General features: G+C 45.9%; 1 protein-coding gene across 1 annotated transcript in view; it reads left to right on the top strand.

Annotated features, from left to right (window-relative positions):
- Positions 1-17,613, top strand: part of PLEKHO2 (pleckstrin homology domain containing O2) — a 182,438-nt gene that overhangs the window by 61,933 nt on the left and 102,892 nt on the right. The window lies entirely within an intron of this gene.

The raw sequence follows: 17,613 nt of genomic DNA, 5'->3' as shown, positions 1-17,613 counted from the left end.
AGGTCTTCGGTGAACCAGGTGGCTTTCTTGCTGGTGTGGCTGTTGGAGGGTTTCTTGAGCGGGGGGAGGGTGTTGGCACAGTCGTCGATCCACTGTCTTAGGTTGTGGGCGTCGGGGTCGGTGGGGTTGGCGGGCGGACTCTGGGCAAGGGTGGTGGTTAGCTGGTCTTCGGTGACTTTACCCTAGTTGCGGCGAGGCATCTGTTGGGTGCGGTGGTGCGTGGTGGGCTTCCTGAAGGCGAAATGGATGCAGTGATGGTCGGTCCAGTGGGGTTCAGTGGTATGGTTGAAGGAGACGTGAGGGCTTGCGGAGAAGATGGGGTCAAGCTTGTGGCCGGGGGCGTGGGTGGGTGTTGTCACGAGCTGTCTGAGTCCGAGGTTGGCGAGGTTGTTGATCAGGGTGGTGGAGTTGGTGTCGTTGTTGTTCTCGAGATGGAAGTTCAGGTCCCCGAGGAGGATGTAGTCCATGGAGGCGAGGGCGTGTGTGCTGATGAAGTCGGCGATGGAGTAGCTGAACTATGGGCGGGGCCCGGGGGGTTCTGTAGATGAGGGTTCCTCTGAGGATGGTTTTGGGGTCGGTGTGGATTTGGAAGTGCAGGTGTTCGGCGGTGCTGAGGGAGTCATCAGTGTTGGTCGAGACTCAGAGAGTGTTCCTGTGGACGATGGCGATTCCTCCTCCTACTCCGTTGGTGCGGTCCCTGCGGGTGATCTTGTAGCATTCTAGGATGGCTATGGCGATGTCTGGTGTTGAGTAGGGGTCAGTCAGGTCTCTGTCAGGAAGGCGACGTCTGGGGATGTTGAGTCGAGGAGGTCCCAGAGTTCAACGGCGTATTTCCGGGGGGAGCGGCTGTTGAGGATGATGCATCTGAGGTAGTTGGGCTCTTTCCTGGGCGGAGGTTTGGCGGGGCGGATGCTGGTGAAGCTGCAGTTCTGGCAGGTGAAGAGTCCTTGGGTGCGCTTCGGGGTGGCCTAGTAGCAGGTGTGTTCTCGTCCGGAGTTGAGTGCGTGGAGGGTGCTGGCATCGTAGCGGAGTCGGCCGTTGTGGCGTATACGGTGGCCAGGGGGTCTGGCACTGGGCGCGGTCCAGGCGTGGATGGGCGCTGACGGGCTTGCCTTAGGTGTGGCTTTGGCGCGCCAGAGGCGCGCGGCCGTGCAGCGGCCGCCGTATATGGGAAGGAGGAGAAGTCGAGAGGAAGGGGCAGCGAATGGGCAGTGGGGGGGGGTTGGGACTCAGGGGGTGCAGCGGCGGGAACAGGAGCGGTGGACGGCACGGGGCAAGGGCAAGAATCCCGGGGCACAGAAGGGAAAACGAGGCACAGATCAGGGGGCACACAGTGACAATGGCAAAACGGGGCACAGCTCAGGGGGCACACAGTGACACTGACAAAACGGGGCACAGCTCAAGGGGCACACCGTGAGAATGACAAAACGGGGCACAGCTTAGGAGGCACACAGGGAAACAACGGGGCACAGATCAGGTGGCTCAGAACTAACCTTAGCAGCAGCAGGAGCAGGACGCGCAGGCGGTGCTGTGCGGAGGGGAGCGACCTCCCAATAGGGTCAAGGTTCGCTCCAATATTTTAGCGATTCCTACCTACATTCAATTTTGCGAGTCCTTAATAGCGAATCGGTAAAATTCGCTATTAAGGATTCGCAAATTTGATTTTACCTACATCTGGCCCTAATTTTCATGACGCCCCCCAGCGCCATGAGACACGTATGGGTGAGTAGTTCGCGCTTTATAAAATACGGATTTACAATACTTGTGAAAACTAGTTCACTAGCGCTGGGACGCTCACGGGCAGCCACGCGCTCTATACATTTTTTAAATAAAATAAATAAATCACAGAGCTGTGAATCTAGTGTAACAGAGACACCGCCATGTTGTAACTGAGCCAGATCTGGAATAATTTTAGTGTGCGGAGCCATATTGTAAATAAGTGAGAAGTTGTACAGCCACACCTTAGCACCACAATTAATACAATTAATTGCAGCTGTGCCAGAGCTGAACCCAGCCTGGGCCAGAACCAGATCTGGAACTACACCGATATTTTATTAAATAATGTTGCAATTGTCCCAGCTGGGATTGTAACATACCGGAACCAGAGCTGGAAGTATTGTGTAGCACTGATACAACGGTAACTACAGTGCAAAAGGCCCTTGCTTGTCAAAGTGTTTGTAGTAAAATCAGGTCTGTCAGGAACATAAGTGTCCCAGAGCCTAAGCAGGATGCATGTTTCCCTCAGGGTTAGACTCCATGGCGTGTGCTCAGCTGGCCTCACGTTCGCCCTCTTCAGGCGGCCTCGTGCAGACTGATTTTGTGTGTCTGGTTCTGTTAACTTTTTTTTCCACCCAGTAATGAAAGATGACAAAATATGGCCTGGGCCTAGCTGAGTCTCGAACCCGCGACCTTCACTCAGACTCGGTTCTTTGTAAACAAGCAGCCCTGCAGAGCGGCTCTTTATTGATTGAACAGGAAATGACCAACAACCGTTACGGATGAACACTGCTTTCGTTTACTATTACAACGGGGATAAACAGGAAGCCACATGATGTGGAGTTAATGCTGGGTTTGTTTTTAAGGAACTAGGTTAATCCTCGGTTTTACCAATTTGGAAGATTTTGCAATCCATTGCGTAAGGATTTCCGTTTTAACACCTTCCCGTTGAGGCGGCCCCTGCTGTTTTCTGACGATTTACAAACACCAACAGCAGGCAGAATGATTGTTACCAACAGCAGGCAGAATGATTGTTACCAACAGCAGGCAGAATGATTGTTATTTGCAATTTGGGCAGGCCGGCGTCTCCCGGAGCTGCAGATAGAAGAAGCGGCCCCAAGAGCTCAGAGCCCATCTGAGACTATCACATGCTATCCTGCACACAAGTGCATATGTCCAACAAGCACCCGAGCACACTTGTCAAAAGTTTCTATTATGTTTTGATGGCCCATGTCCTGGTTTGGTGTATGAAGAGGGAATGCTCAGTACATCATGAGAGTTGAATGTAGTCGGGGCACAAGTCCTATAAAAAGAAGTGGGGGGACTGCCCAAGTTGCAGGCAGTATGCAAGTGACATCATGATGGGTGCCAACATAGCACATGACGTCACGACACGTGACATCTCACATGGCATCACAGGAAGTGACCTCACTGAAAAACTCTGCATTTGGATGAGTAGAAGAAAATAAAAGAAAGAAAATAGCGCTATTTATATTGTTAATTTGTGTAAATACTGGGACAGACTATCCCATCTGACATTCTTACAATGCGTGCACTTTTATACAGGGACTGAAAAAAATAAAAAGCATGCATCTCTTAAGTATCTGTGAAGAGATAACAAGCTGTGGTTTTGTTTCCTCCTGTGCAATTGTATTTAAGTGAGAGGTTCCAGGCCGCCTCCCGTCCGATAATCGATCAAAAGGATGCCTGATGGCCCCTTAACTTCTGCCTTAATTTTTGGCACAGCTGAATATGTAAAGAAAAGCCCCCTAACTACCTGCATGTTGCTGCTGAGAATGAAAAGCAGACAGCGTATAGGAACGGCTGAACATGTCCCGGTGTCTTAAAATGACACTGGGACAAGTTGAACATATTTTTGTCTGGCCCAACTTCTTGGCAGGGGGGACGGCGTCCACTCTGTGAAAATAGTGGGTGGACCCTGTGTACTCGCGTGTACCCCCGACTCGTGCCTTGGGTGTAGTGTCCAGTGGACATCATGAAGCTTAGGTGTTGTGTCATGGAGCGTGGGTTGGGTAGCCGCAGATGGCGTCTTGTACATTATGAGTGTAGTCAGGGCACAAGTCCTAAAAAAGAAGTGGGGGTACTAACCAAGTTAGGCAGCATGCAAAGACATCACAGCGTATGACATCACGGCACGCAACATTGCACGTGGCATCACAGGAAGTGGCATCACAACCCAAGACCTCACTGGAAGTGACATCACAGAAAGTGACATCAGATCTTAATACCTCACACGTGTTTAGCAGGTCTAACATGAGGGCATTACGAGTTTTAACAAAGGAGATTTTGCGTCAGGGTTATACCGAAAAAGTAAACCGTGATCCAAAATCCCGACCTCAATTTATACATTAATTTCTTTAAAACTCTGCCATAAAGAAATTGGCAACGAGAAGAAAAGTGAAAAGTAAATCTATTCTGCTAAATTTTATGCAAAGTCTGCATTTTACAAAATCTTAATAAGGCCCCTGTTGCTGAGATCTTTTTGTGATCAGAAAATCTCGGGGAATAATAATAATAATGGAAAGACAACTCTGGAGATTAACGCATTTGATGGAGAGATCTCTTTTTTTGTCTAGTCCCAGTTTAAAATCAAAGCAGCAGATTAGAGGGCTAATCTGTCTCCTGCAAAGCGCATCGTGTAATGTGAAGATGTTTATTTTATGTAGCTAGGTTAGTGGATTACAGCTTTTAACACAGAGATCCTTTTATGACTTACAGTTTATAAATGGTACTACTAATGTAGCACAGTGAGCTATAAAGGACTTGTAACCTTTGCTGTCTTATGTAACACATACTGTACATTGCTTTACACACATTATTTATTGTCAATATAATATGTGTAAGTGTGATTATAAAGCGCTCTGACACCCTGTATTGGGATGAATAGCGCTATTAAAGAAATAATACAAAATAGTGGTATTCAAATTATTATTCGTATAGTTACTGTGATAGAGCAACACATCTGACATTCTTTCAGCGCCTGCATATCTCATTTACAGGGACTGAACCTGAACAATCTGTGAGTCTTTGTTTTCCCTCCATTGCTTTTGCATTCAGGTGTGAGGCTCCAGATAGCTCCCGGCCAGAATACTCGAACAAAGGAGAACTGATGGCCCCTTGACTTTGGCCTTTGTTGTGGGCCCAGCTAACATCTGATAAGCCCTCTCCCACCTGCACGTTGCTGCTGGTTACAGAAGCAGGCAACGTGCAGGTACCGCAGAATGTGTCCCAGTATCTGAAAATTACACCAGGACGAGTTCAGCCTATTTCCTTGGGGGCAGCCTCTTGGCAGGGTAGACGTTGTCCACCCTGTGAAAATAGTAGGTTGGCTCCATCTACCCAGGTGTACCCTTGACTTGTGCCCGGAGTATAGTGTTGTGTACCCTCAGATGGAGTCTCAAACATTTATCTAGACGGTAGTGCGCTTTAATGCTTGACTGAATATGTAGGTTTGAATTCCATCATCAAGCTGATTCCTACATTGTTTTTAAGCTTTACGCCTTTACCTAATTCAGCAGGAAGATGATGCTGTTTTTGTTGAGTGCACAGCACTTCGTTCTGCTTCCAATAAGTATGGAATACCCTGTGTGCTTTATTTTCTGCCTCATTTTTCTGCCTTCCTGCTAAACCTCCCTTCCTATTCTTCTCAGTTATCTGATGCAAGCTGCAGGTCACTTCTAGGTATTTCTGATCTGCTACCAACCACCTGTCTGCTCACATTACATCCAGTCACCATCAGTATTGTCTGTAAAAAATGAAGCCTTCAATATATCCGTGACTTATCCATTGATATATAAGCCTCTCAATGAATGGTACGGTCAGGTCAGGAATCTTTCAAATACAAGAAACAAAAAAATCTTTACCACTTCTTCTTGACATTACACAACAAGCGACTGTCTGAATACTCGTGGATGAAAATTGATTTGATGTGGTTTGGCATTTATAACACACTCATACACCCAAAGGATTCAAGGAGCACTGACCAAGAAGCGTGCATGGCAAAGGAAGAAAAAAAGAGAGAAAAACTAACATAAAAGATGGATTTTTGGAGTCTTCTTGAATGGATGGTGGTCAAAGTTTGCCATCAATGAAGAGGATCAGCATTCAAATCTTTTGGGTATAATATCGAGTAGGCAAGGCACCTGCAACAGGTTCATCAAAACTTGGTGCTTTCATCAAAAGATTCAAGCTTAAGCAGAGAGACATAGTGAAAAAATAGGAAACACATGAATGGGCAGCCAGTGTAGGGACAGAAGGACTTCTGTGATTTTATTAAATTTGTATAGACTAAGTACTAATTAGATAGGTACATTTATGAGCTGCTGCAAATTGCTAAGAGCGTGGGATCAGAATTCCAGATATAAAGCATTTCCATATTCAAACCAAGTAGAGACAAAAGCACTGGCTCACCATGTGGAAAGACGAGATTCTTTATTAGTAAAAAGGATTGATAAAACCACAATGTAGTCAACATATTACCCTTACTGGCTTGAGAAAAAATAAACAAGTTTTAAACTGCAAGAGGGTAATTGGAAACTCTACCAAAGACTTGCCAAAATTTGCTGACCCAAAATGATTTATAATCAATAATGATCTGTATGTTATCTCAATTAAATGTTAATAATGTTTGCTCATCTATAGTTAAATGACCAGTGAATACTTGGTGAGAAGAGTTGATTTATACATACTCATATCTAATAGACTGATTTACATGTTGGTGGTACGGCTACTCTGTCGCAACGGTGACGTAGTATGCTTATCTCCAGCATAATAGTCCACATGCCCGATTTGAATGCGGGCGTGCCTTAGGTGTAACCATGGAGGAAACTACTCCGTCTCCGGGCTCACCATGCACTTCTAATTATCCCACATCTTACATCACTCATGACATGTTGTATGATATCATTGGGGCTCGAATTATAGTTAAGATACCTACGGGCACAAGAAATATATATATACTAGCTTACCTGTCGCGTGTTGCTGCAATCTCTGAAGAAAAGAAATTCAAGGAAACTCGTTACGATAACATTCAATTTACATTGTGTCATTTTTATTGAAAATTATTCATTTTAATATGGAAAACATTTTAAAGTGTCGTTTTAATTCTATTTATTTATTCGAGTGCTTGTGGATACATGATTTTTTGTTTTTCCGTCTGGTGCGTACATCAGTATTCGAAAGATTATGAGGTCCCTGGGGGGCCGATATTTAAAAATGTTTTATGCCAGAATCCTTTGCGGGAGTGTACTCAACAACTTCCCAAAGTTTCATGGCAATCGGATGAATGGTGTTTTAATTCTATTTATTTATTTGAGTGCTTGTGGATACACGATTTGTTGTTTTTCCGTCTTGTGCGTACATCAGTATTTGAAAGATTATGAGGGCCCCTGGGGGGCCGATATTTAAAAATGTTTTATGCCAGAATCCTTTGCGGGAGTGTACTCAACAACTTCCCAAAGTTTCATGGCGATCGGATGAATGGTGTTTTAATTCTATTTATTTATTTGAGTGCTTGTGGATACACGATTTGTTGTTTTTCCGTACGTACGTGCGTACATCAGACGAGTCTGGAGTAGAAGGAGGGGGTCTCCCAAGGATGACAGACATCCAGGTCTTGAGGAAGTGCGGCAGAGACACGAGAAACAAAGACAGAGATGGGGAAGCTGACCAAGAGGCGGGACCGAGATGGAACCCTAGCAGAAAACCCACCAGAGGGGAGCGAGAGTCCTTCTTCGCCAATGGAACCCCCCACGGACCTGACATTGCAAGACATTCTACAGGACATAACTACATACAGCGAGCAGCAAAAGACAAAGATCGACTCTATAGGCAAAGACTTAGGCATCCTAGGAGATGATCATAGGCCCTTCACTGAGAGAGTCACAGCGAATGAGTGCCAGATTTCGGAGTCCACCCCTGCCCTTGCGGCGAAGAAACGTCGACTCGCCGCACTGGAAACTAAAATATGCACCTTAGAGCTCTGTGAAGAGGATGCTGAAAATCATTCCTGCAACAATGTCAAATTCAAATGTCCAGTATTTGTAAAGCGCAAACAATTACCCGAAGGTGTCAAGGCGCTGGGGGCCGTCGGGAAGATTAAGCGAGCTATTGCCTAGAGTCACATGGTGCTGGGCTGATCTGCCGCAGGCACAGGGGAACGAACCATGAGCCCACAGGTTCCGGAATCAGTCGCCCTGGCCGCTGCGCCACACCTCTTCCACTGTCAAGGTGGAAGGGACCCACATGGTGGTCAACCTTAAGAACTGGCTGAGCACAGAAGTAGCACCAGAGGGCCTTTCAATGCCAACAAGAGACCACACCGTTTACTGGCAGACCACCCCCGCCTGGAGCACCCTGCGACCTGTGGCTCCTACACTATAAGGACAGATTACATATCGGCACAAGCAAGATGCCAAGGAGAGCTCCAAGTAAACAACGTGGTGGAGTGCATATTTCTGGATTTTTCTAGAGAGGTGCAGAAGCAGCGAGGCTCCTTCCAGAGTGTAAGACAGAAGCCCGGGAAACTCGAATACAAATATGCAATGTTATACCCGGCCAAACTGCTAGTGACCACACCCGGAGGAACAGAGTTTTTCCATTCCCCGCAAGAGGCCTTGGACTGGTTGGAGTGTTACTGAGGCGAGATCCCACCTAAAGAGCCTGGATAACAGGGGAAAGCGTGGTAGAAGATCCCACAGCAGAACAGCCAGGTGAGACGCATTGGCCCCATTCAGGCAGAGGTGCTACTGGAACGACAGAGCGCAATTAAGGTAGTGGCGCTGATAAGTGGAAAAAGAGCTGAACACGCCATCCCACAGAGCGGTAGTTCAGTGCTGAATTAGGACTCGGAACATGGTTCGAGTGTGTCTGAGACCCTGAGCACTGACTTGCCGAAGGTGACACCGAGAACGGCTGAAGAAATCATCTGAGAGACCCGGGATAGTAGGGGAGGGGCCCAAGAGGCTCTGAGGTGATGATATCCTGGAAAAGAGGTACTGTGCTCGAAGAGGGGGAAGAATATGATGTAGTAGATACTTCCTTTGAGCTGGATGGTTGGCTGGCAGACTGGTGGGGCTGTAGGGCCACTTCCTCTGACTGAACGTTCTGTGAGCGGATTTCCCACTGACTTTGATTAAAGGTTTGGATGGGATGTGACCAACTACTTGTGCTTGGGAATGGGCGTTGGGGAATTTGTTTTTTGGTTCACTGGTTGGGGTGTTTTGAGTCGAGTCGCTTCACATGTTTATCTTGGAGTGCAGGGGACTTCGCTGCAGACTGACTGGGGAGGAGAGCCTGGGGGAGGGAGATGTACGCACGTCACAGGGTTTGACAATAGATGTCTATTGAGGACCATGTCCAAAAGATATAAAGTGTTCTCTTACCTTAACAGAAGGGGAGTGCAAATAGCCCTACTCCAGGAATCAAAATTCACGGCGAAGGAAGGACTAGCGCTACAGAGACGCTGACAAGGTCAGGCGTACTATACCATCTATTCGGCATATGCTAGAGGAGCATTGATCTGGATAAGGGCAGGGGTACCCTTCCAACTCATGGACTCTTTATTAGACCCAGAGGGTCGATACATAGTGGTGTGAGGGCGACTGGAAGGACATGCACTGAGCATAGTGAATATATACGTCCCCAATACCGACAAGACCAACTTCTTTGCCCATTTAACCCGATATTTAGCCCTATACCTGACTTCCCCTACGCTCATGGGGGGAGATTTTAACAGTGTGTCGGGCATATTCCTGGACAGGTCTTACACTCCACTGCGAGATTCTCAGACATTACATACAGCCCAGGGGTTTAGCGATACCAGCGACACTGGGGGCTGATGAACTCCTGGAGAACCCTACACCCCCTTGCCCGAGACTACTCCTACTTCTCCGCTATGCAGGAGGTACATGTCCGATTAGATACATTTTTGTGTTGAGCAGATATGCAAAACCTGGTACATATGATAGAGTATAGAACAATATCAGACCACAACCCGGTTCTCCTAGGACTGAAGTGAACATACCCTAAATACACAATCCCTACCTGGAGTCTCTGCCCGACACATTGGAGGGCCAGGTATTCAGAGAAGTGATCCGTAGATCTCTCAATATTTTAATGACAATGAAGTAACGCTTCTTCTCCACTGACGAAGTGGGACACCTTCAAGGTCGTCCTAAGGGCCCAGTGCATAGCGGAGACCACAGGAATTAGACGCACGCACCTGATGGAGGTGCTAACTGCTTAAAAAGAGCTTAGAGAACTTGAGCAGGGTCGACCGGGACACCCAGAACTTCAAGGGAGATTGTAGGACACCAAAGAGGAGGTAGCCAAACCGACCGAAACGCTTCGATATTTTGATTATAAACAATATTTGGACCGCACACATGCTGAGAGGGACAAGACCGGATCCCTATTGGCATGGTTGGGAAATCCAGCCAGCAAAGGCTCTCCAATAGTCAAGATGGAGGATGGGGTAGGTAACAGACAATACATGCAGGAAGGGATCAATGACATATTTGCCCGGTACTATGCTAGGCTGTACCATGGTGCTCCCCCATGTGAGGACACCACAATCAGGGACTACCTAGAGGGTCTGCAGTGGTCACGACTACAACCAGAAGAGACAGAGTTGATGGGGACAGGCATTTCCCCCCATGAGGTCAAGGCGGCCATTAAACACATGGCTCACAATAAAACCCCAGCAGAATTTTACTCAACCTACTGCAGGGTAACTAGTTCCTCGACTGGTCTCGATGTATACTGCAGTTTGAGAGATGAGGACACTGCCTCATAGCACCAGGGAAGCACTTACTATTCCAGTGTTGAAAAACGGGAAGCCGGCGCATGTTTGCACGGGCTAAAGGCCACTGTCCACGCTGAATATGTACTACAAAATTCTGAGCGGAATCCTAGCGGCCAGACTGTTATGACATATGTCAAAGTTGGTACCCCCGACCAAGATGGCTTCATTCCGGGGCAGAACAGAGCCTGTAACATAAGGCGGCTCAGGACCATTTTGGATACGGAAGACTACGATAGGGCTGCAGCTGCAGTGTTCACAGTAGATGTAGAGAAGGGGGGAGGTTCCAGGAATGGGTAAAACTACAATACACAAACCCAACGGCCAGAGTGCGTATGGGGAAGGCAATCTCCCTGGGTCAGAAAGTAGAGAGGGGCATGCGACAGGGATGCCCCCATCTCCTCTATTGTTCACCCTGGCCATGGAACCTCAGGCAAGATCAGGATGAGATTACCGAAGACTGATGGTAAGAGAGACACAACACCATATCGCCCTGTACACAGACGACCATCTGCTCTTTCTCTGGGACACAGAGGAGGACTTGAGAGGGGCGCAGAATATGCTAGAAGGCTTTGGCCGACTCTCTGGATTGAGGGTGAATTGACAGAAATCAAGACTTTTCCCCATGACATCCAATGCCCCCACCCCTCCGGATGTACCGGGCTGTGTACACTAGGAACCCAACTGCGTGGTGTATCTGGGAGTAAAAATATTTCACAGAGCCGCTGACTTCATGGAGGGCAATGTAGGCAGAGCGATGTGCTCTCTTCGCTCCTCCATGGAGTTTTGGAAGTCCCAACCGCTGTTGGTGGCCAGTAGAGTGGCCCTCCTGAATGTGGTGGATTTGCCATGTTTACTATATCTCTTTGGAACTCTTCCAGTGTGGATCTCCCATGCGACATTCTGAGGCATGGACTGGCAAATCATATTGTTCATTTGGGGAATGGGCCACATACTAGCCACAATGCAGCGCTCCACAGTTACAGAAGAGGTAGTGGTCCCGGATTTCAAAGCATACTACACTACGATGCAGCTTCAATGGCTGGTCCAATGGCTGGCGACCAGTACGAACGCAGAGAGGGCTTTATACTTGTTCACTCCAACAGCCCCCAACGCACTCATTGTAAGATTCCCTATTCTCTTGACTTCCACCCGACCTGCTACAACACCTTCCACGCGGAGGGAACTGGGCGGGCCTGAATGCCTGGAGGGAAGTGGGGTGAAGGTGATGGGAGATCTCTTTCGGGACTCTGAGATGCTCTCCTTTGATGACTTCTGTGCAGAATTTGATCTACCCCAAGGCCACTTTCTCCTGCACTGGGCCCTCATCACAGCATTTCGGAAGCACTGGGGTGCCGGGTTCACGGAGCCACGAGCACTGGACTGCTGTCGATATGTGGCCCTGTTTGCAGGTAGGATCCAAACGGCCTCTTGCCTTTATAGGGCAATACGTTGCAACATCCAGAAACCCATGGAGCAGCTATGGCTTCAGTGGGGAGAGGATTTGGGAATACTGATCCCTGAGGCGAATTGGGAGACCATAGCTTAGAGGATCCTCAAGATCTCACGAAACATGCAGTTTAAATTAATCAACTATTACATTCTACATAGGGCGTATCTTACCCCAGTGGGAATTAAAAGATATTTCCAAACAGAGACGGCAGCTTGTCAGAAAGGCACACATATTACATATGTTCTTGGATTGTCCCAGTCTTTGTGCTTTTTGGGAAGAGGTGCTGCATATAGTGGAAACTATTACAGACAAAGAGATCCCTCACTCTCCAGGTCACTGACTGCTGAGCTGGTTCCCTCACCCAATAAATCCAAGGTGAAAAGGAAATTCCAGGATCTTGCATATATACTGACAAACAGGAAATCACTAGAAACTGGAAGTCAACAGGGGGGACCGAGAGTAGGAACATGGAGGAGAGAACTTGAAAAATGGGGAAGCTCCGAAGTGAGGATTCTGCTCAGGGAAGCTGGACGGAGTATAGGCTCACGGGACACAGCAAGGGCCTGGGGAGGACTAGTTGATGAATTAAGGACACTTGACTTGGACGAGACGGCTGCAGTCCCTTCGCACCCCCCGTTGCCTGAGAGAGAGGGGGACGGGGCGGGCCAGAGTGCCTAAGTGAGGGCAGCAACCCGGACTCTACCTCATTGCTTCCCATGACCACACTATATTTGAGCAGTGAACACTACAACATATCTGCACATTACCCAGACTGACAATTAATAGTTAAGCGACTTACAGAGCGCGTGGGAGAGGGAGTTGGAATATGACGACATTGTGGCAAAATGCTTCTACATAATGTGTATTGCACGCTTGATGTGAAACACCAATAAAATCTGGTTAAAAAAAAAAGATAGTGCACATTCACATGTTTATTACTATGACAGTGCAAAGGTCAAATTCAAGTTTATTATATAATGCAGCAGAAGTGACACCATTTTACTGCCTCACAGTTCCCATTCAACACTGACATTACACAGGGAAGCAATCCTCCTAACACAATTGGTTGTCTACGATCAACAGGTCTAGCGAACTTGGCACATGTGTTTTGGGATTATTGTCTTAAGAGGAATGTTTACGTGTAGCCAGAGCACATTACATAGCACATTATGGGTTTGAGCAACAGAGAAGCAGATTGCTTTTTAAGGAACATCAATGACTCAAGTGATTTAATACTAGAGAAGGGAATATTTCCAGAGTTAGAGAGGATGAGGGGTCCATGTTATGTAGTCCTTTTTGCAAACAGGTTGGATGCTCAAGTGAGCAGGTTTTTGAGTTGGCGTCTGGAGCCAGAATCGTCAGGTGTGGATGCCTTCCTTCAGGGTTGGAGTGTTCTCCATTCATATGTGTTTTGCGCTTTCGCAATGATTGCCAATGTGTGAATAATGGTATGCAAATGGAAGGAAACAGTTGTGATAGTGACTCTCCTTTGGAGAGCACAGGCATTGTATCCAATACATTTGGATATGTGTGTGGGTTTCCCACTCCTCCTCCTAATAATTCAGGACATTTTGAGAAGTTTACAAGAGGAGGTGCAAAATCTAGTGAGCTTGGGTCACTTGGGTCTAGTGGCATGGAAAATATCAGGAAAATATTGAGACAACCAGGCCTTTCTAGGGAGACTTCAAGACTTATTGAAGAATTCCGGACACCAGGAACAAAGAAACCTATAGATTGGCATGATAAAAAATGGTCATGCTGGTGTACGAGGGATCTGGATCCCATTTCAGTTGATGTTAAACAGATAATTCTGTTTTTATTTTTTAAAAAGCCTCACATACAGAACAATCAATATCTACAAATCGTTAATTGCGGCTGGTCACAGTTTTGCGAATGGTTTGTCTGTTGGACAAGATATTATAGTAAGAAGATTAGTGAAGAGTATTAGAGTCTCATAACCTCAGGTTTCAAGATTTAACTCTGTTTGGAATGTGAGTGAGGTGTTGAGATTTTTGGAGGGTTGGAATGCTAATGGGGCTTTTTCTTTAAGGGATTTAACATTTAAGTTAGCAATATTCAGAATGCAGCAGGTCAGTGGCACTAGTTAGTGTTGGGCAGGCAGATGAGATTAATGGTTTGGAAGATTTCTGGGGAATCTGTCAGATTCCAGGGTTATCTTCAGAGGCTTCAGAACTCATCAACTGGTCTTGGGCGCAAGCTAGTAAAAAGGCCAACAGTTTAGCATGGAGACAATTGCTATTCTACAGCATTGGATTCCGTTTCAGCGCCTTTTGTGCAGATACCTTTTTATGAATATGTCTAAAAACTTTTTTAGCCAAGTTTGAAGAACCACTCAGAATACATTCCTTTATTTTGAATCCATAAACATTCACAGAACCCTCATGCAAAGTACTTATCTGTGCTTGAGCAGCAACAAAAAAAGAAAAATAAAGTAACAATCAATGGTGGACAAGGCTTTTTTTTTAAACTTAGCGTGGATCTTATGTTTTCTGTTGGCTAGGTCGATGGAAAATTTCCTCCAAAGGCCCAACAGAGATGTGGCCGTCAAAGGTAGGACATTACACTGAGCATCCAATTTCGGGTGGAAGGCGTAATGTCTCTTTACGCTTGTCTATTACCACCAGGAAAAACCTTACCATTAAGAACCTAAAAAAAAATTATGGCTCCCTCACTGGGATAGACCACTCCCAGGGTGTGGGGGGAGGGGTAATTTTGTTTTTATTATTCCTGATTTAGGAGCTTGTTTCTGAAAAACTAAAAATATTAAACGTTTGATGAACGGCAGTCAAAACTGATAGCATTAGTCCACCATACTTTGTCAATGTGCATTGATGACCACTGGGCCGGTGGTCATATCTGAATTTGATGGATAGTAACGTCTCTGCCACCCTGATGGACAGAGTATTGTCCATCAAATGCTAAATAAGGCCCCTAAGTCATGACTGACAAATTGGCAGCAGATAACATATATATTAACAATTACAACAAGTATTACAAGGAATAGCCGACAGTGATAATCCCTCAGGTTCAGAACCGAAGACCTTTAAATGTCAGTGTCTGTCTGGGGAGGATAAATCGATTTGGGCCAATGCTTTGCTACGCTGCTTGCAGTTTTTGGTAAGCTGAGACACCAGAACTCTTCGATCCATGACGTCAACCATCTCCAGTCTCGAGACAACGGAGCCATGACACATCTTCCATCGGGAGCGTCCCAGAAGATGTCATGTGATATTTATTAATGTCGCGTTCGACCGTCTGTTTCAGAGCAGCGCGTCTCTCGGTACCATTGAAACTGCAGTCTCTCCCGCCGAGAGTTTCAGTTCGACGGGAAGCGTTTGAGCTTCTGCAACATTTCACACTGTTTTTTAATGAAGGGCTGAGCAGCTTGTGTGTTGAAGTCCCTTGCCATTACTTACAAGATACATTTTGTTTGCATTCCTCTGTATCCCTTCTAAGAACTCGAGTGAACTCTGTGTGCTTGTGCACGCCCCTTAAACTATTTTTGTTTTTAAAAAGCATTGAATCCCAAAAGCTTTTCGCATTTCATATTTAGACACACATTTTCATTTAAGTAAGGTATCAAAATGACAGAAAGGAAAATATACCCTGCATGCTGGTTTCAGGAGCACATACAAAATACCTATAGCATCTTATTTAAACTGTCAACTATTTGAATACTTGCCTGAAAAGAGCGTACAGCATTGCTTCCAAATGTCTCTCTCTCTCTCGCTCTCTCTCTCTCTCTGTCTCTCTCTCTCTCTCTCTCTCTCTCTCTATATATATATATATATATATATATATATATTGACAATGCTTTGTCTCACAATTCACCACGCTCTCAGACACCAAGTAAACGCCAGAGATCAGCAAGGTCCAAGGGTGTTTATTGACACCTTACGACATGTTTCGGCTTGCGAGAAGCCTTGTTCACGTAAGTTTGTGCATCGCATCTGTACAGCGTAAATACTGAACAACAACAGAAACAAAGGACTCAGGTCGCAAGTCAGATGACAAAAAATGGGTCGGCCATATTGGAACGGTCAAATTATGCTGTTAATGCGTCTTAACCAACATAAAAGATGCACATATATGAAAATTCAAATCAAATCATAAAGTCATGGTCATGACATAATTAATATCTCGACAAATCAGATTAATGCATATTATTCATATGTGCACACAAACGAGACAAGTGCAGTCTGTGCTGACGCTCGCGTTTGATGGCCGAGTTAGATCGTGAATGATATATTGGAAGTGACCAACATGCATGGCACATAATAGAAAACTGTCCAAATGGATGACAGTGTCCAAGCCAGTTACTAGGTGAAATACCTGGGTTCCCATAGTGCCTACAGAGTGATACAGTAGGCGGCGAAGCGCCAAAGTTCTAACAGGCGGCCTGGTCATAAAAGTCAATGTCTGTGAAGTGAAGCCAATGAAGGCGTGCTCTTATCTTATATCAGGAACGTGCAGGGAAGATGACTGGTGCAGGTGCAGTGAAGGGTCTCAATCCCGGTGATGTTCCTGTGAATTTAAAATAGCAGATGTTAAAATCTAACATGAAAAACAGCGTATGCATCCTGTCAATAAACATGATGGTAGGCGCTGGGAAGGGAAGATAAGGACATAGAAAGCATGTTGTATCATAGTACATTCAATGAGACAATGACAGGGTAATTAAACATAATCGTTCTTTAGATGAATTGCCAGTTCTTCATCTTGGTTGAGCCCCCCCGGGGCCTTAGTTTGGAAATTGATTATGTATCTAGATTCCCTCTGTCTCATTTTGAGGACACGGTTCCCACCCCTGGGATTTCTCTCTATTTGTTCCAGAATGAAAAATCTCATAAGGGTGGGGTCAGAGAAGTGAAATTCACTAAAATGGCGTGCCACAGGGTATTTCGCATCCTTGTGGATGATAGCACGGTAGTGCTCTAGGATGCGTTTTTTGGCATGGGAGATGGTACTGCCAATATACCAGAGTTCGCATGGACAGACAATCACATATACAACAAACATGGTGTTACATGTCAAGAATTGGGTGATCTCTTTCTTTAAGCCATTATATTCTACTCTTTTGACCAGAATGCTACTCTTGCATGCTTTGCAGTGCCCGCATGGGAAGTATCCCTTGAGGCCAATGCCCTTGTTCTTGGAATAATCAGTGATGTCACTGCGGACACATATGTCTCTCAGATTTTGGCTTTTTCTGTAGGTGATGCTGGGTCTATCGGGGATCAGATTACCGATAATGCTGTCACTTTGTAGAATATGCCAGTTTTTGGTGATGATTTTTTGGATCTGCTTGGATTCCTTATTAAAGGTTAGGATAAGGCGTGTGATACCGTCACTGGGTGAGATATCCTCCTTGACATTTGAGATGTCATCAGTGATGTCATCAGTGATGTCACTGACCATGTCATGAATGATGTAATATGTGACATGATCAGCAGTGGATTGCGGGTGCGCGATATATAGTTAGTGCAACTAACTATATATGGAATTTCAATGGTTTTGTGTGAGTAAAATAAGGTTTTTTAAATGCTAATTCCTAACTATATATGGTCTATAACCTATGGTTTTTTCAGTGAATTTTCAAGGT

The sequence above is a fragment of the Lissotriton helveticus genome, chromosome 3_1, assembly GCF_964261635.1.
Source record: "Lissotriton helveticus chromosome 3_1, aLisHel1.1, whole genome shotgun sequence".
NCBI classification, from domain to species: domain Eukaryota; kingdom Metazoa; phylum Chordata; class Amphibia; order Caudata; family Salamandridae; genus Lissotriton; species Lissotriton helveticus.
Note: the sequence above shows the minus strand (reverse complement) of the source record. Positions and strands in the feature narration are given on the sequence as shown.